Genomic DNA, 26,379 nt, shown 5'->3' on the forward strand with positions numbered 1-26,379 from the left:
ACATTCCTGTCACAATGTGATAAAACCAAGAGAAGACCCTTGCCATAAAGTGTGACATGTCACACTTGCATGCTCCAACACTGTGAGCTGAATAATCTTTTCTATATAAAACACCTGCGTCAGATATTTCCTAATAGTAACAGAGTGGACTAATACAGACACTCAGCTTAACAAATGTTTTATTATGAACTTAAGTAATCTGAATATTCTTATGGCCAGGAGAACTGATTTTAGTTTGCTTGTTTGAGTTTCACAGGTGTTTTATGACTAGAAAAACAGTATATTATAACAAAAGTGTTAAATATCAATTTTCTTTTTTGAGATTATTATTTGGACGTTGACATTCAAAACAACTTTTAGGAAGCCATTACTTTGAAAGCTACATTTTACAAAATAAAAATTGCTTCTCACCCAAAAATATTTGGGAGAAAAATATAGTTTTGTAAATTTGAATAAGTAGAAATAACATTTTCTCTTGACATAAATTTTTTTCTTGCATCAAGGTTTGTTGCTCACTATTGATTATATAATAGATTTATATTCTGAGTTTTTAAAAAATGAATAAGTAAATACAATGTTTAGAGTTGATTATTTCTGAAATCTGTAACAGGAGTGTTACACACTGTGTTGGTATTTTAAAGTTTCGGTAATCCTACACTTTTCAATAAAGTTCAGGTTGGGAGGAAGTGGGAACTACTTAAGAAATTCTATTTTCATTTAAAATAACAATGAAAACATGATGTGAGAATGTAAGTATATTCTTGTAAATATATGTAATTCACAGTGGTTTCCACATATTGGTTACTAAAAAGAATTGTCCTGCGTAGGAATCCTGCTAAGTCTATTAGGAAGGTGTCACTTACAAGTAATAGTTTTTAAAACTTTAGATAGCTTCAGAAAGAGAAAACGTGTATCAGTGACCCCACAAATCTTTCAAATCTCTCCAAAAACCTCAACTACGTTTTTGAGTCATTCTTATGAACACAGTTAACTAAGATGGATAAACCTGAGTCATAATTATCATTATTTCTGTTAAAATGTAAGGCCAACTTGATATCAAGGATAGTTTGTGTGTGTGTGTGTGTGTGTGTGTGTGTGTGTGTGTGTGTAGACAAAATATGTATTTATGGGAAGTTCCCTGTTAAAGTCCACTCACAGATCTCATGGTGATAGCTCCAGTGTGGGTGAGGGGATTCTGAAATAATCTATGTGTAGGGTTAGAAAGAGAAGCAGAGGGTAAAAATTATACATGACTGTAATGTAATTTATAAAGCATTGACATTGTAGATTTCTGATTTAATTAGAAATCAGAAAACTTAGTGTTTTGCCTAGTATGGGAGCTTAATGTTATAAATCAGAAGATCAGAGTACTAAGAAAGACTTGATTACAAACTTTCTTTGTGTTATGTGGTATTGAGTTTCCTCAATTGTACTGTGAATACATTATGAACATGGGGAGAGCTAAACTCTTCTCTGTAAGATGAATTTCTATGTTAACTTCTGTAGAGGAAATGGAAGAGGTTGTCCACAAGTTTACAATAAAGAGAATAAATTAGCTGCATAATAACAGTGACTGTCCACCCTACATTGTGAATACGGTCTCCTACATCTTCCAAAAAACTGAAGCTAAACGTAGGTACTATTGGCCTAGAACTTCTGCTTATTTTTAAGTTAATAAGCTCATTTTTAAGGAAAAAGAAATTAGTTAAAAATTTCAAATCCTAACTGTCAAACAATACATTTATACTAACTTTAGAAATGTACTTTGGCAACCATTTACCAAGACAGCTTATTTGAGGGACACTTAACAAGTCAATTGCAGAATAAATCCGACAGATGAAATACGAGCACTCTGCTTGACTTAGTCTTATGAAGTTGCCTTGTTGCAGAAATCTTAAAGCATTCTTGGAATTTTTAGACCTTGCATTGATTTCCATGTTGATATTTAATCTGATTAAGTTTAAACCATCTGTCTATAAACATTTAGTAATTTTTCTCTAGCTTTCAAAAAATCAGATATATGAGAACTAAAATGTAATAAACTAACTTGTGGTAATTTCATTATGTTGTGGTATTTTAGGATCATTTGTTGCTTATGGGAATTTAAGCCATTTTAGCAAACACACACACACACACACACACACACACACACACACACAAGCTTGAATACTTTTTAAAACTTCCCATAAAATTTCTTCTTAAGGGACAATAATAGGGCAGAACTCAAAAGATGATGAGGACCAAATTCAATTTAAGTTATTTTACATTTCCTTTTCTCAAGTGAAAAACCAATTTTATTCATTTTGTATAAAATGTGATATAGGTTAATGGCATTGATACGGAAAATTTTTAATTCACATTTTTAAAAAAACTATGATAATAAATGGTCTGAATTTTTATGTTAAAATATATATATATTAAAATATTCCTTTAAATTTTTCTTTTAAATTCATATTGATTCTAAGTTGCCTGGGAAAATAAGCCTGAGAAAATAAGGCTAAAAAAATATGAGAAGTGACATTCCAGAGAGTATTTGTGTGGTTATAGGTGCATGTGGTGGATTAAAACTGCAGTGAAAAGCTGACAGTGGAATGCCAGAGTTATTTTTTTCCTGTAAAATTTCACTCATGCTGTGGTCATTCTACTGGGTTATAAAATGACTTCTAGGTGGAGACTACTCCCCCTCTTGTGGGCCTAGAAAAAGTTTTAGTTTCAGAATTCTGTTTAAACTAGTAGGAGTCTTTGGTAATAGATAGGTTTAGTGTTTCCCAGGAAAAATGGAAGAAAAAAACCATTATTCTTAAACATACTTTGCAAAATAACAACCTGCAGGCTAAGAAAAGGCACAAAATGGAAAACAGTGCCATTGAACTGAGTAAAAATGACTTCAGTCTTCTCTAAAAATGTTATTTGTATTTATTCTCATATTATAAGGGAAAAATAGCTACCACCCTCCGCACTAATAATGCATCTTAACTAATTCCAGTTTTTAAATGGTATTAACACCCACACTGAATTCATACCTCTATTTGTGAACAAACATTTACAAAGATCATTACCGAGGAACAATTTGAAATATAAAACCATAAGTAAAAAATAACATGCACAATCAGTGTATTTTAGTCATTTTATGTTGTCTTTCCTCTCACATTCACTTTGCTCTGTCTCTTTGCCAACCTATATTCCAAGCATTAAAATATGAAATTTTTATTCCCATTCTATTCAAATAGTTGCTAGTTTGATCTCATAAGTGATATCTAGACTTGCTGACATTTTTAAAGAAAAATACTCTCTTAACCAAAGAAGAATGGAAAAATTGTTTGGGAGGAAAAGAAAAATGTGATCAAAGGGATTTATTTCATTGGAATTTCTGCAAAAGACTAACCTTGGCTCTGTGCTACCTTCTATTGGGTTATCGTTCTGGTCCACTGTATCCCTATCCTGTAGGTCCACATTCCCCCTAGGTCACAGTGAAAATTCCCAGTTGCTGTTCTACAATATCTATCCCTACGTCTCTACCATGTCCACCAAACAAGGTGTTTCTAGTTTTCTAGATAGTATACTATTGTTTACTCAACTAATAACACCATGGGAGCTTTAATTTCCACTGTCAATCTCTAGTCTATAGAAGATGCTCCTTTTGTATGTGCACTGCTACTCCCACCTATATTTATAAGCTCCTTCTTATCTTGCGTCTTATTTCTGCTTCATTCATTATGAATATGTTCAAGTCAACCTCACTGTAACAATAAAGCTTTTCCTTGTATCTTGCTAACTCTTCAATCTATTTTCCTTTAAAGTTCCTAGCTATTTGAAAGCAAACCCTATCCAGTTTCTCTGCAAATATCCTTTTTCTTACGCATGGGTTCATGTGGCTTCAGTTCCTGTTGTTCTTCTGAATGTCTTAGAATGACTTCAAATAACTAAGTTCAGCCGGTCTATTTCTTAAATAATATTTTCCCAGCTTTGCTTGGACACGTGGCAAATACTGAGGACTAGAGGACAATCATCCACCAAAATGTATTTCTCTCACATAATATAGATTTATTGCTAGGGAAAGGCATCCTATGTCTCACGACCACATTTAATTGTGGCTAGCTCTTGTAATTCTTGCCAGTGGAATATAAATAGGAAACTAGTCATTTTTACATCCAAGTCTCTCTAAATATCTCTCTCTATCTTTATCTCTGTCTCTCTCCTCTTCACAACAGCAATATCTCAAGGTGTGATTTTTGCCATACAATGAAGTCTTTGTCCCTGAGTTGTGCCATAACTATTGAGTTAAACTAGTGCAATTTATTTGTGAATAATTTATGGTCCTGCGTAGCCCATTCTAACAGAAGCAGATACTACAAACCAGTATCTCCCCTCATAACACTTTCTTGTCAAGGATTTTAAGACTGTATCTGCTGGTTCTTTCTTATTCTCTGCTATCTCTTCTCACTTCTCTCAGATTATGCTTTCTCCAGTTATAACACCAGGAATGAACTTTTCTGGTCTCAAGGCTCATCTTTTCCATCAGTGGATTCTTCTCTTCTGTGTTCACCTGTCAGGACCTCAATGACCATCCACGTGAAATGATTTCAAAAATCCATCTCCTAAGCTTATTAAACACTTTAAGAGGTCTACTCTCCAAGTTAAAATTATTTTTGCCTTCTTAAGCATGCAAAAAAGAAAAACTGAACTTTTTAGAATGATGGGCTTAAACTACCAAGCTTGGGAAGTGGCAGAATCAGAACACTAGGGTAACTGTGCAGGGAACCTGGAGTCCTGTACACCTGCTACTCAGAAATGCTTTATTCAGTGTACTGTTTCGTATAGCTGGCAATCTTTTCTTAGGAAGACTCTCCTGATAAAGAAAGCTGTGTGTTGATTTACATTCTGGTCTAAGCTTCTTATCTACTGCAGACAGGCACGTTGATGAGTACAAGTCTCAAGTGCTACCACTGACATGAAACAACTTCCAGCCACTCCCCTCGACAGAGAACCTGGCCTGCTTCAACAAATTGCTTTAAGCTAGAGTAGGATCACATGGTGAGTAGAATTACAATGCATGAAATGAGGTTCTGGCTTCTACTTCTTCACAGACAGCCCTGCTCCCAAACTTGACTTTGATTTACCAGGTCGTTCTGATAATCAGGTAGACTATGACCACCCACCTGAATATAAAATAAAACCTGAGTGCCTCTATAATTAATAATTTGATTATAATGTTAATACTTAACATTAATTGGTTATTTAAAATGCAAATCTTAGTCTTCCTGAGTAATTTTACTTACTTCCTATCATTATGATAGGAAAATGTTAATATGCCAATTCTATCGATGGAGACACTCAATCCAACCTAAAATAATGCTAATTCTTTCCACTCTCGATACAAAATTTAATGACATAAAAGTCAAGTACTAGAATTTCAGTCATAGGAGAAATTTAACAGAACAGCTTCTATACAACTGACGAACTTGATCAAATTATATTAAAGTATTCTTTTAAGACCATCTACTGTGTGTTGGCTGTGTGTAGACACTGGGCTTGGAGCTGGAGACACTGAGATGTCTGAGCTAGTAACTCTCCTCTGGAAACTTACAATTAGGGAGAGAAAACTGAAAGTGAACTCAGGCAGTGCTAATGGTCATACAGGAAACAGCCATGCATAAAAACAGTTGTCGCAAAGATCTCAACAGAATCCTGATCCTAAAGGAACAGAGAGAATTCCAAAATGCCCCAATAGCTGTTGCTTTCTATAAATGCTGTCTGCTGTAAAAGTAATATATGTAAACTGTTTTAAAAATGCAGACAAAGACAAAAAGTATGCTGCAGGCAAGTGCAATCTTATCACCCAGGGATAGTTACTAAAAACATCTGATACGTTTTTATCTAATCTTTGTCCATGTTATAAAACATAGTCTTTTCAATACATTTGAGATCTTAGTTTATTATATATTGTATGGAAATTAGTTTTTCCAATGCCTTTATAGTTTTTAAGTATACAAAAATTAAGCCACATGGTACTCTCCCATTAGGATCGTATCAATCAGTATTGCAGAGTACAAATCATAGAAAATGACTCTGACTTACATAAAGAAAGAGGAATTTGTTAAAATACTATTTTTCTTATATATTATTGAAAAGACTAGAGAGTCAGGCTCAGACAATGATGTGAACAATGGAAGACATAGAAGGAAACTAACAAGGAGATGGCTACTTCTATTTTTAATTTTGGCCCCCAAGGCTTCCAGCTCAGCACTAGAATTACTCCTGACCCAGAAACTGGACGTCACTTCCACCATTACCTTTTGGCTACAAACAGACTTTCCCACCTTCTGTGTGGATCTGTGTAACTGGTTCCAGCACAAACTCTAGGGCGGATGAACCTGATTGGCTGATCCATATTCAAATGCTGGCATCGGGTCAAAAAGAAACTCTGGGTGTGTGAGAGTCGGGGGTGCTCCCCCAAATTCATACGTTGGATCCGTGGTGCCTGTTTTCGCACAGCGTGACACATTTGAATGTAACATCTTCAGATAATTTAAAATGAAATCATTAAGGCAGACTCAAATCCAACATGATCGGTGTCCTCCTCATCAGGAAAGGAAATTTGAAGACAGGAAGTAAACAGGAAAAACTATGAGGAGCCAGAGAAAAGAAAATCGCTCAGCCATTCCACGTAAAATTTAAAATGACACAAACACCTGCTATTAGTGTATATAAACAGGTAAGTTACAGATGAGATGCACTTAAAAATTAATTCTTACTACAGATTGCAAATCAGAGTCACAATGGAGAATTTTAGAAATGCCACTGCCAGAGGATCGACTCCAAAAATGGACTTTAGGGGGCTGGGGGTTTAGCTCAGCGGCATAAGCACCTGCCTTGCAAGCAGGCAGTCGTGAGTTCGATCCCCGGTACCGATAAAAATGAAAAAAGACCAAAAAAAAAAAAAAAACAAAACAAAACAAAACAAAACAAAAATGGACTTTAGTGTTGTGTAGTGGCTTTTAGGAATCATTATTTTTTAAACTTCTCAAGTGATGCTTGCATGTAGCCAAGACTAAAAGCCACTGGTTTTAAGATAATTTAAGAGAGGGCCGAGGATTTAGCTCAGTGGCTTAAGTGCCTGCCTGGCAAGCGCAAGGTTGTGAGTTCCATCCCTGGTACCAAACAAAAAAGATATTTTATGAGAAAATTATCTTTCAAAACAAGGAAAAATTGTATTACTATATCTTGTAAATAAGTAGAGAGATAGATCATGTTCACAATTTTAAAAATTATTATCTAAATGACAGAATTTTTTTCCATACTGATTTGTAGATTCAATGGAGTCCTAATCAAAAGCCCGACAAAAACTTGCTCATGTTTTTTGAAAGGATTATTCTAAGATTTGTATGAGAAGGGCTGAAATAAGAAGGTACTCGAGCATGCTCAGTAGGTACTCAAAATGGGAAAAATATTTCTCTCTGCCTAATACTTTGATTAATAAACTATAAAAATTAAGATGACATTGTGAGAACCACTGAAAGAAAACTGGAAATGGGATAGATAGCTCCAAACAGAATTTTGAATGAACATAATACTGATATATAATAGGTCATAGGTAACAGAGGCAGATGTCGGGGATAAAATGCAGAAATTTGCTTTTATGCAGAAATATTTTGAGAAAGTTTTAAAGTATCTTGCAGTACACAAAAAACAACTTTATGTGATGAATAACATAAATTTTAACAATTTTAGAAAGAATTACATGTGATTTTACATTATGAAAAGACTTCTTAAATGGAATATTAAAAAGTATTGTTCATAAAAGTTAAAATTCAATCATTCTTCAAAACAAACCTATTTAAAATTTACCAAAAATATGAATGTTTCTAGAACAAATTCATATCTAACAATATGAAAACATACTAATCTTAACTGTAATCTATGTATGTCAAGCTAAAAATTAAAAATGATATTTGCTTAACAAATATTAGGAAATGTGATGAATCAAGGTGTTGTTAATGGAAACATAAATTTATTTAATGATTTTGGATGAAAAAGCATCATATTTTTTCCTTATCTTGGGACTTCAAATTTAATTCTTGATAAATAACAAAGAAATTTTTCTTCACGTGCTTTATGTTATAGCTACAAAATGCTTCATACAAAAATGTTTGCTAGCAAAATTCAAAAATACCTGTTACTGGAAAATTATAAAGAAATTATGATATTATCACCATGGATATTATGTAATAGTGAACATTAATGGTAGCTACTAGTCACACAAAGCATAAATTAGCATTTTGAAGAAAAAACACAAGATCTAGAAGAATACATAAAGTATATCTTTTTTCTTTTTTTGTGGTGTTTGGGAAAAAAATCAAGGGCTTGTGTATGCAAGGCAAGAATTCTACCACTCTCTCATGTCTCCATCTCATGATATCATTTAATAAACTTCAAAAGCAGAGAATCAAAAAGATGCTACAGAGACAAACTTATAACCAAATTAGATATAAAAAGAAGAATAACCAACACTACTAATGCTATTGTCAAATAGTAGATAATTTATGGATAGGTAAGGAGATGGCATATAGTTTGATGGCCCATACTGGTAATGTTCTATTCTTACCTAAAAAACTATATTCATTATCATTTGTTAGCTTACATAAAGGAAACAAGAAAGCTATGTAGTAACAGCTGGTTATGGCCAAAGTTACTCTCATCTGTGAACCTATCAAAATTAAGAAAAAAAGTTAATTCGGTACATATTTCAATGCTGTTTTTATCTTAGCAAAGACCGAAGTGCTATTTAAAAAACAAATGATAGCAATGACATCCAAAAGGAAGAGTTTTCAAGTCATCAAAGATTCAGCCTTGAAACACCACATGTGAATTCAGGTGTATGTGGCCGCACTGAAGCCACGCCCTCTGGCAAGAGCAGGGGCATCATACAGATGCAGATCCCACTCAGGTAGAATGGGATGAAAGGGAGCGTCTCTATAGTTTCTGGGCCAGCAGAATCCCATGAAGAAGGCAGAAAGCTCTGGGCATGCTAGCATGTGACTGTAATCCTAGTGACTCAGGAGGCTGAGCAGGAAGGTTATGAATTTGAGAGCAGGATGAGCAATTTGGAGACCCTACCTGGAGACAAAAAGGGCTGGAGATGTAGCTCAGTGGTAGTAATATGTAAGCTCAATCCCAGTGCCAGAAGAAAACAGAAAATGGAAAACAGTGCCAATATGTTAGGACATTAATCAAAATATTCACTGCACTCAATTAGAAATTAATTAGAAATGAACCATATTTTAAAACATTAAAATAAGAACATTTCTGGCAGAAAGTTTTTCATAAATAGCATATATTCTTCTTTCCTTAGGAGTAACTTCTTTATTATTATCATATAATCCTGATGCCTGGCTTTTTAAAATTTAATATTCTGGAAATGTGAATCGAGTACCAAAACCAGCAATTTCAAGTGCTCAAAGTAATAATTATGCAATTTACTTTCACTATCCAAATGTAATAGAATTCAAAAAATCTTTCTTATTTAAGATGCTTTAATAATACTAAGTTTTAAACTATAAAATGAAGTACACAGTGTTTAAGGAGGCAGTTCATTAGCTTCACAGATGAGTTCGAAATGAAAAACTCTGCAAATGGAAAGGAGACAAGGAACTCAATACACTTGAATTTCAGTCTTCAATGAAATTTCTGCCATCAAAAATCATTCCTCATTGCTTGATTCTTCATGAGCTCATGGTTGCTATCTGCTGTACAACTTCGGCAAAGTGTAACTAGTGACACAAACAAACATGTTCACAAAGGCCATCTCCATCGAAATCAGTGGTTCATCATCAGGTAATTAAGGCAACAATGTGACTGTGGAACCCGGTGTCTCAAGTGGTTTTTGTTAAAGGTCACTTTCTGTTGCTTCGACATCATAAAATCACAGTGAATTATTTTTTCCAGGGATGTGTTTTTATCAAAATACACAGGCATTGAAAATACGAATGAAAGGCCATCAAAGTTGAAAATCTCTATGCAATGTTTGCATTTTTATTAGTCTGCATCATAGCAGCACACTGCATAGTTACTGTGGTAGGGGCAGCATAAGTGTCCAAAGGCGTCCCTGTCCTAATCTCTGGAATTTAAGAAGATGTTACTTTCTGTGACAAAAGGGACCTAACAGCTGAGATAAAGTTAAGGGCCTTGAGCTGGGGAGATTATTATTATTGTGATATTTACTTTTTTTTTCCAAATACCCAATTCCTATAAGAAAAAAGATGAGTCTCTTTACCAGATTTATCATTTGGAATATATTTTATTTCCCAATAAATTGAGATTGAGTATGATTAACTTCAAAATGCTATTTGTGTAATTCTTCTTGGGCTTAGAACTTGATTCTGTTTTGCCATTTTATTATTTATTTATTCATTCCCTGATTTTGAATTTTTTTAGATGGGCTCACGGTATGTAGTGGCTTTGAACTCATGCTGTAGCCCAGAGTGCCCTTGAACTCATGGCAGTCCTCCTGCTTCAGCCTCTCAAGTGCTGGAACTACAGGTGTGAGCCACCACTTCTGGCTCTGTCTGCTCCTTTAAACTGTGATTCATAACTGTCTCAGGATCAAAGACACTGCTAAAAAAGCATCAATCAACTAGCAAAAGAATACAAAGCACAGTTCTGACCTGGAACCCTTACTGATCTTTCATATTTAGAGAAAACAGCCTTGAAATTACAGCTAAGTTCCTCTGGAAAACCTGCTCCTGCCTGAGGGCTATAAAGTGGCATTCCCCAAAGGGACAGCTACTGACAGGTGACACCTGTTGAGCAGCAGTGTGGGAGGCTCATCTGGACCGCGGTACCCAATGTGCACGCCTTGTTTTTGCCATGTGGTTGAAGACTGTACCCATCGCCTTGGCTCCTGTTTCATTTCTGCATCACCCACCCACCTGCCCCGCAGTGACATCCACATCAAGTCTCACCCTGGTCACACTCTGGCTAGCTTTCTTTGTAGAAAATGTAGGCAGGAGGACGCAGGTGTTTTCCCCACATCTGCAGATTGGAAACCACATATGTACACAGTAGTTTTCAAGAGCCCGTCTACATGGCTAATGTGCAGACCTAACGCTACAGCCTAAAGGCAGCCTCTGTGAGCTTAGACTCCGTAGAGCTGCCACCCGCTGTCACAAGTGGCAGCACTGTGCTAAACACAAGTGTCTCGATGCTGTGTCCACATCCCAGCCTACAAAAGCTTGGAAATACAGTGACCACAGGAAATCTTAGAACCTGCTTAGAGAGAGAGAAAATAGACACTGCAGCTATCTTGTCAGCCCATGTAATCACCTGTACCATGGATCAAGATGTAGTCCTGTCCACACACTATTTTGCCCATGAAAAACTCTGAATTATTTTCCATAGTAGAAAAATATTAATAGTATTTTCATTATATAAACAAGACAGCACATATAAGCAAGTTTATAATCATATAAAGAAGTATGTTAAGTGTTCATGTAATATACAAACTAGAAGATACCAATTATTTTTTAAATCACGGACTCTCACCCTGTGACGTAACCACACAGAACAGTTTTCTACATAAATGGATAGATGCGTTACTGCTGCTTTTGTCATGAATGTACTTACTTGCAGTTCACTTCGTTGCATTGCTATTTTCCCTTCCTATCTCCCTCTCGATTTTTCTCTTTCCCTATGTACATACAATACCTAGCATCACACTTGTTGGACATTCATTCTAAAAAATATTTCAACCAGTTTTCAAATAGCAAAATTCAGTCATGTGTCTAGTATTGATACTTTGTGAGACAATGTAACTTGGAGCTTGAGAGGAAGCAACAAGTCTCTGAGATGAAGAATGGGAGTCTGAAAAGTGGTCCCAGGCAGGGTCCAGCAGGATGGAGGGGACAGGACCTTGGCGAATGAGAGCTTCTTAGCTTCCTGATGAGAGGGACAGCGAGCACCAGGGAGGCGGTCACGCTGGTATTTTACATCGCTGCCTGTTGTGTTGCAACTTGTCACCTGCAGTTCTCAGATGGAATGTGTCACACCATGATCACCCAGACGAAGCTAGGGAGAAGAAGGACTCAGGGACCCACACAATAAGGAAATGTAGAAGGACCAGCAAAAATGAAACAGTTAGAGCGCTGAGTCTAAAGATGTCATGGGAACGGGAAATCAGAGTGAGGAAAGAGTCCCAGAGAACCCTCGGGGATTTAGGAACCCAGGGGCATTGCAGGCTGTGGGATGGGAACGGTGCTTTGGGTTAATTACAAGAAATGTAACTAAGAGACTTGATGACTTGACAAGTCAGCAATTTAGGTAACAACTTTTTAACAAATTTTATAAATAAGGCTATCAAATCATTGATGATGTATGTGCTCATCAAATGTATATGTACTTTGGCAAATCACTCAGAACCCATCTGTCTCTGTCTCAGACAAAAGCTTTCTTTCTCCCAATAAATATTCTTGCTCTTAAAAAAAATGTATGTATAAACCTTGTTTTTCTTTTTAGTCATGACCAAACAAAAACAGACCTTTGTCTTTTTTGTTTTGCCAACTTGGTAGGTAAAATATCACTCTGACAGAATAAATTTCCAGTTCTTTGGCTCTAAAATTTTTAAACCTTTTTGTACTTGGTTTTTAAAAATTTCTTCTCTGGTGAACTCAGAATAACATTAAATTAAATTGTTGGACAGTAACTATCTAGTCCAGTAATCTCCTCATAAATACTCTACATTTTTAGCTGGTCATTAAAGCAAAAGGATTTTTTGTTGTTGTTTTGTTTTGTTTTTTTCCATATAGCATATTGAGCTCAGGGTCATCACACTGAGCTACATCCCCAACACTGAACCTCCCTCAAATACTTTTTATTTTGAAATACGATCTCACTAGGTCTGGCTTGATTCTCCTGCTCAGTCTCTCAAGGTATTGGCCGGCATTACAGATATATTCTATCATACCTGACTGTGAAATAATATTTTTTAAAGAAGAGTTACATTCATGCTATAGACTAGAACTGGGTTTATTTTACGACACAGATATCTTAAGCATGTTCACCTATAACAAACAACAGCTTTTTAATTAAAAAAATAATTTAAAAAGCAGTAAACTTTCAATTAGATTTTTTGTGAGTATATTCCCTGAAATCAGTCTGATCAAGTGAATTATCTGTCCCTGTTCAAATTAAGATATTTTGCTAATACTCTCATGTTCTGCCCCTTTAGGGTTACAAATTAGAGGTAGGAATGAGAGGAATTGGATTATTATCCAATTATTAGGAAAAATGTCTCCCAGCAATGGTTTAGTCCAAAACTCAAACAATAAATAAATAAATAAATAAGAGAGAGAGAGAGAGAGAGAGAGAGAGAGAGAGAAAGAGCAAACACAGCCCCCCCCCCATAAAATATCCTATCTTTTGTAACTTGTCATCTTCTACTATCAAAAGCATGAAGCCTGTGACCTTTCCTTTATAATGATAACTATTCTCCTTGGATTCAGCATCTATTAGTTATCAAATATTGCAAGTGGTGAGCTAAAGAATAAACATTTAGTTCTGTTTTGAGGCTTTGAGGCTGAAGTCTAAGATCAAGGTGCTGACAGCCTGGGTGTCTGGAGAAACCCTTCTTCTTGGCTTCTTGATGACTATGTGCTTGCCAGTCTTTAAGAGATGTCTAGTGTCCATTTCTGTTTCTATAAAAATGTCAGTTCAAGCTGATGGGATCCTCAGTCCTAGGACCTCATTAACTTTAAGTGCCATCTTACTGTTACCTTCAAATAGAGTCACACAGAGAGTCAAGGCCTTAACAAAGGCATTTCAGTGGGGCACACATCAGTCTCCACAGAGGCACTCAGGCACTGCTATTCATATCCCATCTGGTAATATTTAGGCTATGCTGAGGTAGTATTGTGTCATGCAAAGAGATAGAGTGCAGTTTCACTGTCGTTATTATAGCACAGAAGGGACATTTCTGGTTTCCAGTGAGAGATGTATAATTCCAAACAGAGAGAAACTAATGAAATAAATAACATACAATTTTATATTTGGCCATAATATTAGGATAATAAATAGGCATGTGATAAAGACAGTGCAAGTTACTGAGCAAAAACATTAATATTTTTCTAGGCATGGAGGCACCTGCCTGTAATCCCAGCACTCCAGAAGCTGAGGCAGGAAGAATTTCTGGGAGTTCGAGGACAGGTTGACTATACAGTGAGTTCAAGGTCAATCTGGGCTTTATAGCAAGACCCTGTCTCATAAAATCAATTAAATAAACCAACAAACCATTTCTATGCTCCAAAGTATTTTATTTAATGTTAAGACTTCAAGTTTAAATGCCTTAAAACATTGAAACTAATTTAACGTATCAGTGTGTATGGAAAACCAACTATTAGAAAACATTGCACTCAAGCTTTACCTTTAATTTTTCTGATAATAGTAAAGGTCTATTCCTTCCTTCTCTTTTCACTAATGAATTACGAGCTTTCCAGCTGCAAGGCAGCTTTGAAATTTGTACCTTCCTGGGACTACTGACACCCTCCAGTGATATCTCCTGAAATCCTCTTAGAGAATGGTGCTTGGGGATCTTGTGCTGTGTAATCCCTCCCTGATGGGCAGAATACACCAGGCAACCACACTGGGTGTTGAAACCTCATTTAATACAGCCCAACACCACCAACTTGTGCAGAATTGTGGTTGTAAAGAAAGCGCCCCCACATCTGAAGGAGATCAGGTCTCACCCGAAGGAGGCTCACTGCGAAGGATCACGGTGATATATAGCAAAAGCAACAAGCAGTGAAACAGAAATAGGCCGGACTACCAGGAAGACCTCTGAGAGCTGACTTCACATGCATGTATGCGTGTGTGCATGTGTGCATGTGTGCACGCATTTAAGAGTTACATACTTTCTTGTACACATGTCTTCATTTCCCCCTCTGGATCCTATTTAGCACCTCGTAGGGCTCATATATAAAAAGAGATACCAACAACCTCTTCTCTTTATTATCACTGAGGCTTCTTTCAATGTTGAGGGCTCCATTTATGTTCCTATTTAAAGTAAGAATTCATGTGGTATTTCAAAGAAATCTAAGCACTTTCCACAATGGTCTGGTATGTTATCTTTTGTTTATGAAGTTTTAAAATCTCTGGATAATTGCAGAGCCTTTGAGTTATATTCTTCGGCTTGAGTCAGGCTGCTGCCAAAAGAAAGACGGAATTGTTAAATACTGGCCTGAGAAACTCGCTTCCTTACACATGGATTCAGAGAAGCTCCCGAATCTACTACAGTATTGGGGATACAGATCCCTCTAGGATTTGCAAAGCAAAATTCTTTGAAAAGCCATGAGAGGCCAAGACAATTTATCTTTTAATCATGCCTGAGAATACCAAGAATGTAGGTGTCAGTTTTGATGATGTTGACGTATTTTGCTATCACAAATGCTACTGAGAAGCATCTTAGAGTTACCTTGGGACCATGACAGGTAGAACAGAAGTGACTCGAGCCCAGGGCCTACTACCTGCCCGTGGCTCTCATGTCCATGTTTGCAATGGCAGAGTGTGCCTAGAGGACTTGAGAATCTTTTTCAAACAAATTCTGTTTGAGGGGAGACTCCTCATTAACTTTTTAGCAATCACTGTGCTTGGCATAATGAGTTTATGGCTTAGTGGTGCTCAGCTCTTCCTGGCTTTCTGTAGACTCCTGTAGACACAGTTTATAAGAGAAGGATATCTCTTGGGACCGGTCAAGTTTTAACTGATCATTCCCTAAAACTTACTTCTCATCCATTTATGGTAATTAGAGATCTACAGAGATCATGCCTTGCTTGACCATTGAAAAGCCTAAACCCTGATGCTAAAAAAGCAGATGAATTCATGGATAGAACAGAAAATTTATAAGAAAATGAAACTACTGTTTACTGTTGCGCAGTAGATGCAAGTCATTACATTTGTCAAAATTCATGAAACTTACATCAAGAGTGGGACCTAATGCAAGCCTTGAGCCTCTGTGGCAATAACATGTCAGTGTGACCCTGGGTCACAAATGTACTACCATGATTCAGGAGGTTGGTAGGGAGTTTGTACTTCCGTGGGAAGAGGAGGCAGGGATTGCAACACAAGTGTGCTCATTTGTTTTGTGAACCTAAAGCTCTTGGAATTTCCTGAATAATTAAAGAGTACACGGATGGGGGTTTATTTATTTGTTTTTGCAAATTGTTGTTTGTTTGTTTATTTAGTACTCAGGATGCTGTGTTTGCTAATCAAGCACTTGGGTTTTTTTACAGTCTACTTTTCTTCAGTTCAGCAAGAACATATAACAATTGTAAGTATATATGCACCCAACATTGGAGCACCTACATATATATAGAAAATATTAGTAGATCTGAAGGAAGAGATAACTGCAATACAATAATAGCAGGAGACTACAACACTTCAGTTTCACAGTGGGTAGATCATCTAGACAGAAAATCAATAAAGACATATCAGACAAACTACATTCTAGATCAAATGGACCTAGCAGATATATATATATAAACATTACATCCAACAGTTACAGAAAATACATTCTTCTCAGCAGTACATAGCATGTTTTGCAAAATAAGACATGTTAGAAAAAACTTAAAAATTTAGGAAGATTGAAATCAGATCAAATATCTTTTTCAACACAGTAACTAAAACTAGAAATGAATATCAAGAAGGACTTCAGAAAATTCACAAATGTGTGAAGTTTAAGCAACATATTTCTGAATAACTCAAAGGTAATGAAAAATTAAAAGAAGTTGAAAAGTACCTACAACAAACAAGGAAATACATGATGCCAAAACTTGGCAACATGGAACAAAAAATGTTTTAAGAGGAAAGTTTATAGCCCTCCAACATCCCAGAAAAAGAAAGAGAGAGGAGAAAAAGATCAAATAAATAAACCAATGTTACACATAAAGAAACTAGAACAAACAAAAACAAAATAAATTCAAAGTTAGTAAGAGGGAGGAAATAATAAAGCTCAGTGCACAAATAAATCAAGCAGACTTCACAAGTAATAGAAAAGATTAACAACACTGAGTTGCTTTTTTGAAAAATTCAACAATATCAATGAACACCTAACTGAATTAAAGAAAGAAAATCAATGCTTAAAGAAATGGCATTAGAAATTAAGAAGACATTTCCTCTAATATGACAGAAAAACAAAATGTCAAGGAGTTATTATAAATAATAATACATAAAAAAACTGGAACACTAGAGGATCTGATAACTTTCCACATAGATATAACCTATCATGATTGAAATACGTAGGACTAATAACAAGCAAGAATATTAAATAAGAAAAGACTACCATCAAGGAAAAGTTAAGGGTTTATTGGATACACAGCTGAATGTTGTAAAACACTTAAAGAACTAATATTAGTCCTTCTCAAGCTCCACAGAAAAAAGTCAAAGATGAACGATACACAAATGCATTTTATAAGGCTACCATTACCCAGATATCAAAGCCAATCAAGGACACTACCAAAAAAAGAAAGCTATGTGATAATATCCATGATGAACATAGTTGCAAGAATTTTTTGACAAAATACAGTACTGCCAAATCATATTCAACAGTATGTAAAAATTATCGTTCACCTGTTTGCAGTATCATTGATGGAATGTCCACTTTACAAGCTTTAATTTTGTGACTTGAACAATTATTTCTAAGATGACAATATGTAATCCATTAACTAGTAATTTCCTACTGTTCATTTTTTTTTCTGCAAATCTGTATAACTTGTACCCTTTCTCTGCTTTTTTTTCTTTTCTCCTTAAATAAAATTTAAAAAAAAAATTAAAAAAAAAAAAAATTATCGTTCACCATGATCAAGTGGAATTCATCCCAAGAAGCAATGGTTCAATTTCCACAAATATGTATAATCAACCACATTGATAGAATAAAAGGCAAAAACTGCATGTTCATTTTAATAGATACAAAAATGTACTTGGCAAAATTGGCATAGTTTTACAATAAAAAAATCATCAAATTAAGTTTCAAACAGGCATATCTCAATGCAGTAAAGGCCATGTATGACAAACACACGTTTAATACAACGCTCAGTGGGGAAAAGTTGATAGCATTCCCTTGACCACTTCTATTCAACAAACGCTTAGAAGTGATAGCAAGACTGATTAGTCAAGAAAAGCAAAGAAGAGATGTGAATTGGAAACAAAGAAGTTAAATTGCCCCAGTTGGCAGGTGCTATCACCTTCAATTCAAAGTATGCTAAAAAAAATCTCCCAAAACTTGCAGAACTAATGAGTAAATTCAGTAAAAATTTCAGGATACAAAATCAAGATAAAAAAGTTAATAAAACTTTATAAAAAGAAATTCATTTATGATGACCACAAAACATAAATCAAATACTTAGGAATATATTTAGCCAGACTGGATAGCTATTATGTTCTTAATATTTTCTATTATTTCTGGAGTGTCTCTTTCATTTCTTTCTGTTTCAGGCTTTTCATTTCTTCCCACCTATTAGCTTCAGGCCTACTTTTTAAATAGTTATAGATTCTTTAGGTACAATGTTAGCTCATTTGTTTAATCTTTCTCTTTTTCTCTCTCTCTCATGTTTGTGTACATTTCCAGAGCTATAAACTTACTTCTTCAAAACTAATTCTGATGAAGGGAATTGGAGAATATATAAATCAGTGGAAAAACATTCTGTGTTCATAGATTGAAATAATATAGTTTAAATGTGTAACATTTTCAATCAGTATCACAATTCCAAAAGCACTTTTTATATACACAAGCAATAAAAAATGTTTGAATTTTAAAATTTGTATGGAAATGCAAGATACCACCAATAACCAAAGCAATTTTGAGCAAAACTAAAGAAGCTATAGAATTACACTATCTATTTCCAATTATACTATAAGTCTATACTGACCAAAAATAGCATGTACTGGCAATAAGTAAGCCAAACTACCAATAACAAAAGAGAGAAGCCTGAAATAAATCTGCACATCTACAGTCAACTGATTTTCAAGAATAAATGTGCCAAGATTATATGGTGGAGAATGGACAATCTTATCAACTGAATCATGTTGGGTAAATTGGATATTCATGCATAGAAGAAAGAAATTAAACCTTTACCTTATACTATATGTAAAAATCAACCCAAGATGTATTAAACAGTTAAATGTGAGAAAGAAAACTGCAAATGTACTAGAAAAAAATCATAAGTAGAAAACTGAATAATGTTAGTCTGATCAATGGTATACTTAAATATAACACCAACAGCACAAGAAACAAAAAACAAAATGAGACTTCATGTAGCAAAAAAAATCCTGTAAAGCAAAGAGCAAATAAACAAAGTGAAAAGAATATCCACAAACTTTGAGAAAATATTTGCAAACAATGTATCTGGCAAGGATTAAAATCCAAAATATATAAGAAATTCAAACAACTCAGCAATAAAATACAAATCACTTCATTTTAAAATGGGCACAGGAGCTAAAAGGTATTGTAAAAAACATTCAAATGGTCAACAGACATGTGAAAAGATGTTAAAATGCAGGAATCTTCATAGAAATGAAAATTAAGGGCACAACCACATATTCTATTGCACCCTTTAGAAACAGATAGTATCAAAATACAAAAGATAAGCATTGGAGAAGATATAAAGAAAAGGAAACTCTGGTACACTGTTGGCAGGGATGTAAATTAGTATAGCCATTATGAGCTATGGAGTTTCCTCAAAAACTTAAAAGTTAAATTACTGAATGATATAGAAATTCCACTATTGAATATATATCCAAAACATGAAATCAACATTGAAGAGATAACGGCACTCTTGTGTTTATTGTAACACTGCTTACACTTGTCAAGATATGGACTCACACTGTGCCCATTAATGGATAAATGGATAAAGAAAATATGGTATATGTACACAAGGGAAACTACTGAACCATTAAAAATGAGAAAGACAGCCTGTCATTTGCAGCAACATGAATAAAGTTGGAGGGCATTACGTGAAGTGAAATAAACCAGACCCAGAAAGGCAAACACTGAAGGATCTCACTCATGGGGAATCCATAGTTTATCTCAGAGAAGTTGTGACTATAGACTGTGGAAAGGCTGGAGCCAAAGGAGGAGGGTGTGGGGCAGAGATGTTGGCCAAGGGGTACAAGCTTTCAGTTAAGCAGGGTGAGAAAGATTAAGAGATCTGTTGTACTGATTGCAGTTAAAAACAATAATTTTTTCTTAAAATCCCAGCTTTAATGTTTAGATTTTCAGTGTTCTCACCAAAAAAAGGGACAACTTTGTAAACCAATGCATATATTAATAAGCTAGATTTAACTATTCCATAACATGTGTGAAAATATACATATTTCAGACCATCAAATTGTACACAGTAAGTAGGTTCAGTGTTACTTGGTGAATTGCAAATAACCAAAAGAGTACTCCCATTTGATCACCTTTACAATAATGGGATAGGGTGGGTGGATCCAACCATCAGAAAAACAAAGAGATCAGAAGATTTATTCCCACTTACTGAGCCTGTGGGAAAGGAGGAATAGTTTAATATTTTGTTTTAAAATCTCTTGGACAGTGAGATTCAGGAAACTTCCCAGTTGGTGAACGCGGAGACACTGAATCCATTCATGCAGTCAGTACTGAATTAAATTCCAGGACAAGCACAGCGAGTCATAATATTTGGGACTCTCACCAGAGGTGAATGCCATCTCAAACTGCTTAACTAATGTAAAATTTAACAGATTTAACAAATACAACACAAAACATCATATTCAGTTTTAGTGCATCAAAGACATAAATTAGAAAGTTCCCTCATAGTGTAAGAATAATACTAAATCAAGAGGAAGAGAGAAGATAAACCGATGTGGTAACAAGATGAAAATGCCATCTTCACTGAGTCTGACCTAGGCCTTCTCCAGCTCTCAATTCCAGACTAAAGACAACTTTGTAACCAAGAGAATATACAGCAATAGCGTGAACAACACCTAATGTTTTATCTGTCAGTAGACTCATACTCATATTTTATACATGCATAGCATTATCCATTTATAACCACCTTTGTGTCCATTATTTCTTTTTGTCTCACTTATTTGCCAATCCTCTTGCATTTTGAATGATGTCAATCAAATTCAGAATTCTAGGTGGAAATCAAAGAAATGTGTTGGTCTTTCAAGAGCTAGGCTGTTTGGGTACATATAAGTGCACAAGCTGGGTGGTCTCTTTTATTCCTCTGAGTTCCCTGCTGGCTTTTGCAAAGCTGAAATTTTAATTTAAGATGCATATTGCATGGCCTCAGAATATTGTCACAGAATATATTTCAAGCTCTATTTGCTCCTATATCTTTTGGATAAAACAGAAGAGCAATATTCCCTAGTATTCCTCTTGTTATGATTTAAAAACTGTATTCACAAAGGTGTTTTTGGATGATCAGTAATCAAAGTCATTATTATGAGGGACAGGGATGGTAAAAAAAGAAATATTCCTGACAATTATCAAAATTTCAAAATTTTCAGAAAAATAGAGGGTCATTCTTAGATTACTGGGAAATACCATGCTTCTAAGACTAATTCCTTAAAAATGAAATCTAAATAAAATGAAGCTTAAACATACCTTCACGTGGGAAAGAACTATGGCTACATTTTCTTCTTTCACACTGAGTGGAATCACTAAAACAGTGGCCCAGTAGAGAGGTGAAAGATACTAATAAGATATTTCACCAAGTGACAGAATCTTTTTCATCAGATATCCAAGACAAGACTTTGTAAACTGAAAAGGAAATTCAGCTCACAGAAAAAATGTTCACCTTCAACTGAGCAGAGGGTTTAAGAGCTCTCAGCCAGTCACAGGTCCCCTTACAATCCCATCCTTCCTTGGGAAAACTAAGAAGACACAAGCCTTATAACAGATAGGGCTAAAGGGACAAGCAAACTATATCAACTATTACTGTGTATGTATTAAAATCATCAGCACCCTAAGTACTAGGAAAAGCTCTATCACTTTAGTTATTACTATCATTTAAAGACTCAATAAAGTTATCAAAGCCATCAATATTTGGGATCCAAATCTCAACACTGTTGCTCTTTATCTCAAACACCTAATTAGAGTATGGTGAATTTATACATATGACTATAAACCTGAAATAACACTAGCTTACAAAGTGCTACCTGAGGGAACAATATTAATGCCACAAAAGATAAACAAATATATGTTCCTCGATCTGTACTCAGGTATAGGCCCACCATCAAAACCCGAGCACAAATGGATGGACACATTGCTGGCTGAGCGTCAGGAGGTGACAGGAAAGACAACGACAGAAGTTTCATCCACTCACCCATGCATCAAATATTTACCAAGTGCCTGCTATGTGCCAGGTCCCATGCTAAGAAAAAGATGAGTACAGGGCTGGAGGTTTAGCTCAGCAGCATAAGCACCTGCCTTGCAAGCAGGCGGTCGTGAGTTCGATCCCTGGTACCGATAAAAATGAAAACGACAAAAAAAGATGAGTACAAGTCAGCAGGGCAGAATTCCTGCTTTTAAGATGTTCATCATCGGCTGCAGCTGCTGCCGCTGCCACCGCCTGTGGAGGCCTACCTAGGCCATGCAGGTGACCTTCTTTCAGCCCAGGGAGCTTTGCTACTCAAGAAGGTGGGTATCTGCACATCATTTGAGCCCTGAGAGAGTTTGAGATCTTTGCTCCTGGTGGTTGGGGACTCGCCCTGGCTTGCAGCCATACTAGACTGGGTTCAGTGGGTTTTGGGCCAGCCTGGGCCATACCTGGAGGCCTTCTTTCGGTCCAGGGAGCTTTCCTGCCAGAGCGGGGAACTGCACTGCTTGAGGGGCTGTAGATCTGCCTGAGCCTCACCTGGTAACCTTCTTTTAATCCAGGGGCCTCGCTGCCCAAGGAGGGAGCTATGCTGCCAAAGGAGTCCCAGGAGCCCAGGACATAGGAGACGATTTCCAACACACCCATGGGAAGATTTGGAACAACATTTGAAACACGGAAATATAGGAAAATGACAAAATGAAAAACCAAAATGCAATCTCAAATATCCAGCCCATTCCAAGAAAGCCTAGGAGCCATGTACATAGAAGAAAATACACGCCATATGCCTGAAATACCTGAAATAATAGTAACTGAAATAAAGAAGCAACTCCAGAAAGCTTTAAAGGAACTCAAACTAGAAATAATCTCCCAGGTAAAAGAAGAAATGATAAAAATAATGACAGAGACGTGGAACACATCTAAAGAAGAAACAGTTAAAAAATTAGAGTAACAAAACAAAAAGATAGAACCCCCTGGATAAACAATATAAGAAACAAACAGAATACATAAAGCAGATTCAAAGAGACATACAGAAAATCAAAAATTCCATTGAAAGTTGTCAAAACCACCTCAATGAAAGTGAAGATATAACTTCAGATCTTGAAGATTGCAGCTAGTGAACAGGAAAGGAAAGATCTCTTAAAAATAACAAGGAATCAAGAAATAACAATCCAACAGCTGCAAGATGACTCAAAGAAAAACAACATAAGATTGATAGGAATAAATGAAAAAGAAGGGGACAACACAAGTGATAGCAAGAGACTATTTACAGAAGTAATAGCTAAAAATTTCCCAAACATGAGAATGAAAATGGACATTAGGATTGGTGAAGCATATAGAACTCCAAATAGCCATAACCAAAATGAAACTACACCTAGACATATGTTGTAGTTGGGGGTTGTGCAGAGAACAATTAGAATTAGGACATGGAGTTTATAATATTATTTTTATAATGGTCACCGGGAGTTAACACAAGAAAATGCAGGAAATGTATCCGCAACACCAAAGACACAGAATGCTTAGTCAAGAGCCTAAATCCCATAGCAATGTCCCATATGAGTCCAGATAAAAACGCAGAGCTCATGACAGTGCCTCCCATGAATCTACCTGTTGTCAGAGCCCACAAGAAGGACTCATGCCAGTCTCTTTAATGGATCCATGCTGGGAAGGCCCAAAGGTCAGTGGTGGAAGCCATACAGTCCATGCCAGCGGAGGACAGGAGCTGTGCTGATGGGATGAGGGTTCTACACTGGACCTGAGAAGTCACACTCACCACAAAGAGCAGGGCTGTCCTGAAAGACACCACAGCCATCCTCAGTGACACGGAGGCCCTGAGCCTCCAGGGCCCTCCAGAGCCAGGAAGCAATTCTCGATATGAAGACCAAAGCTTCTCCAGGAGAATCTAATGGCTCAAACAGCAACTTGTAGGAGAACCCACAATGCCTCCATGTAACACCGCATTAACACCTCAATGCCTCAATACCCCCCTTCTACTTCTCCATCTATTTATCCTGGCAAATTTCCTCAGATGAAGAATCTTCGCTCAATGCCATGCTCATGTAATCCAGCTGGTGTTAAGTTGACCAGCAGTTCTTAATCCATAACAACATACATCCCAGAAATCCAACATGAAAATAGAATATTAAAAGCTGTTAGAGAAAAGAGACAGATCACCTATAAAGGAAAGCCTATGAGAATCACAGGAGACTTCTCCTCACAAACAATGAAGTCAAGAGCATGGAGTAAAGTATTTCAGATCCTAAAGGAAAATGATTTCCAACCTAGACTGATATACCATGCAAAACTGTCCTTCAGAATTGATGGAGAAATAAGATAATGCCATGACAAAGAACAGCTGAAGAACTTCATGATCATCAAGCCAACCCTGCAAAGAATACTGAAAGGCAGTTTAGATACACATAGGAAAAAAAACCTCTAAACAAGGCACACAATTAAACAGGAAGGAAAGATATAGATGCAATAGCAAAAAGATAACATGTCGACAATAAACCAACATATAACAGTTACAACTATTAATATCAATGGTCTCAATTCACCAATTAAAAGAAACAGACTGGCAGAATGGATCAAGAAACAATATCCAACCTTATGCTGTCTATAAGAAACCCATCTAAGCTGAAAGGAAACTCACAGACTGAAAGGCAAAATTGGAAAGCAATACTACATGCAATAGGAACCACCCCCCCCAAAAGCGGGGGTAGCTATTCTGTTTGCAGACAATGTGAACTTGAAACCAAGAATGATCAGAAGAGATAAAGAAGGTCAGTACATACTGGTTAGGGGAAAACTTCAGGAGGAAGAGATAACAATCTTAAATATATATGCACCAAATTCCAGAGCACCCAGTTATACAAAGCAAATATTAATAGAAATGAAAAATCAAATTAGCAATAACACAATTATAACAGGAGAGCTAAACACACCACTGACACCAAGGGACAGATCAACCAGACAGAAAATTGCAAAGAAATAACAGAACTCAATCACATTTGTGAACAAATGGACTTGATAGACATATACAGAGTGTTCCATTCAACAACATCAGAATATACATTCACAGGGTACATTCTCTAAAATAGACTACATACTAACCCACAGAACATATCTGAATAGATGCAAAAGAGTTGAAATTATCCCATGCGTGTTATCAGATCATAGCGCAGTGAAACTAGAAATTAATGATAAAAGAAACTGCAAAAACTCCACAAACACGTGGAAATTGAATAACACTCTTGAGCAATCAGTGGGTTACAGGGGAAATTAAAGAAGAAATTAAGCAGTACCTACAAGCAAGTGAAAATATAAATACAACTTACCAGAATCTGTGGGATGCAATGAGAGCAGTCCTCAGAGGAAAATTTATTGCACTGAGTTCCCACATCAGGAAAACAGAATGAATACAAATAAATAACCTGATGCTATACCTCACACATTTAGAAAAAGAAGAGCAAGTCAAATCCAAAGCCAAAAGAAGGGAGGAAATTATAAAAATCAGAGCAGAAATTAATGCAATAGAGACTAAGAAAACAATTCAAAGAATCAATGAAGCAAAGAGTTGGTTCTTTGAAAGAATAAATAAAATTGATATGCCCTAGCCAATCTCATTTTAAGAAGTAAGAGAAAAAGCTCAGTCATGCAATAAGGAATGAAAAAGGCGAAAGCACTACAGACTCTGGAAATAAAGAAGATCAGCAACACCTATTTCGAAAACATCTACTCTCATAGGTTTGATAACACAGAAGAAATGGACAGATTCCTAGAAACATATGAGTACAAAAGCTGGGTCAAGAAGATGTAAAACTGCTGAATAACCCAATTTTGATAAATGAAATTGAAAATGTAATTAAGTCCTTATCTACAAAGAAGAGCCCAGGCCCAAAGAGATTCACTGAGGAATTTTACAAGAAATACAAAGAACACTTAATACCAACACTCCTCAAACTCAATGAAATAAAAAAGGAAGCAATTCTTCCTAAGTCATTCCTAGAAGCAAATATTACTCTAGTACCAAAACATGAGAAAGACCCAACTAAAA

The sequence above is a fragment of the Cavia porcellus genome, unplaced genomic scaffold, assembly GCF_034190915.1.
Source record: "Cavia porcellus strain 051 isolate PalLab524CR breed Dunkin Hartley unplaced genomic scaffold, mCavPor4.1 scaffold_1, whole genome shotgun sequence".
In the NCBI taxonomy this organism is placed as follows: domain Eukaryota; kingdom Metazoa; phylum Chordata; class Mammalia; order Rodentia; family Caviidae; genus Cavia; species Cavia porcellus.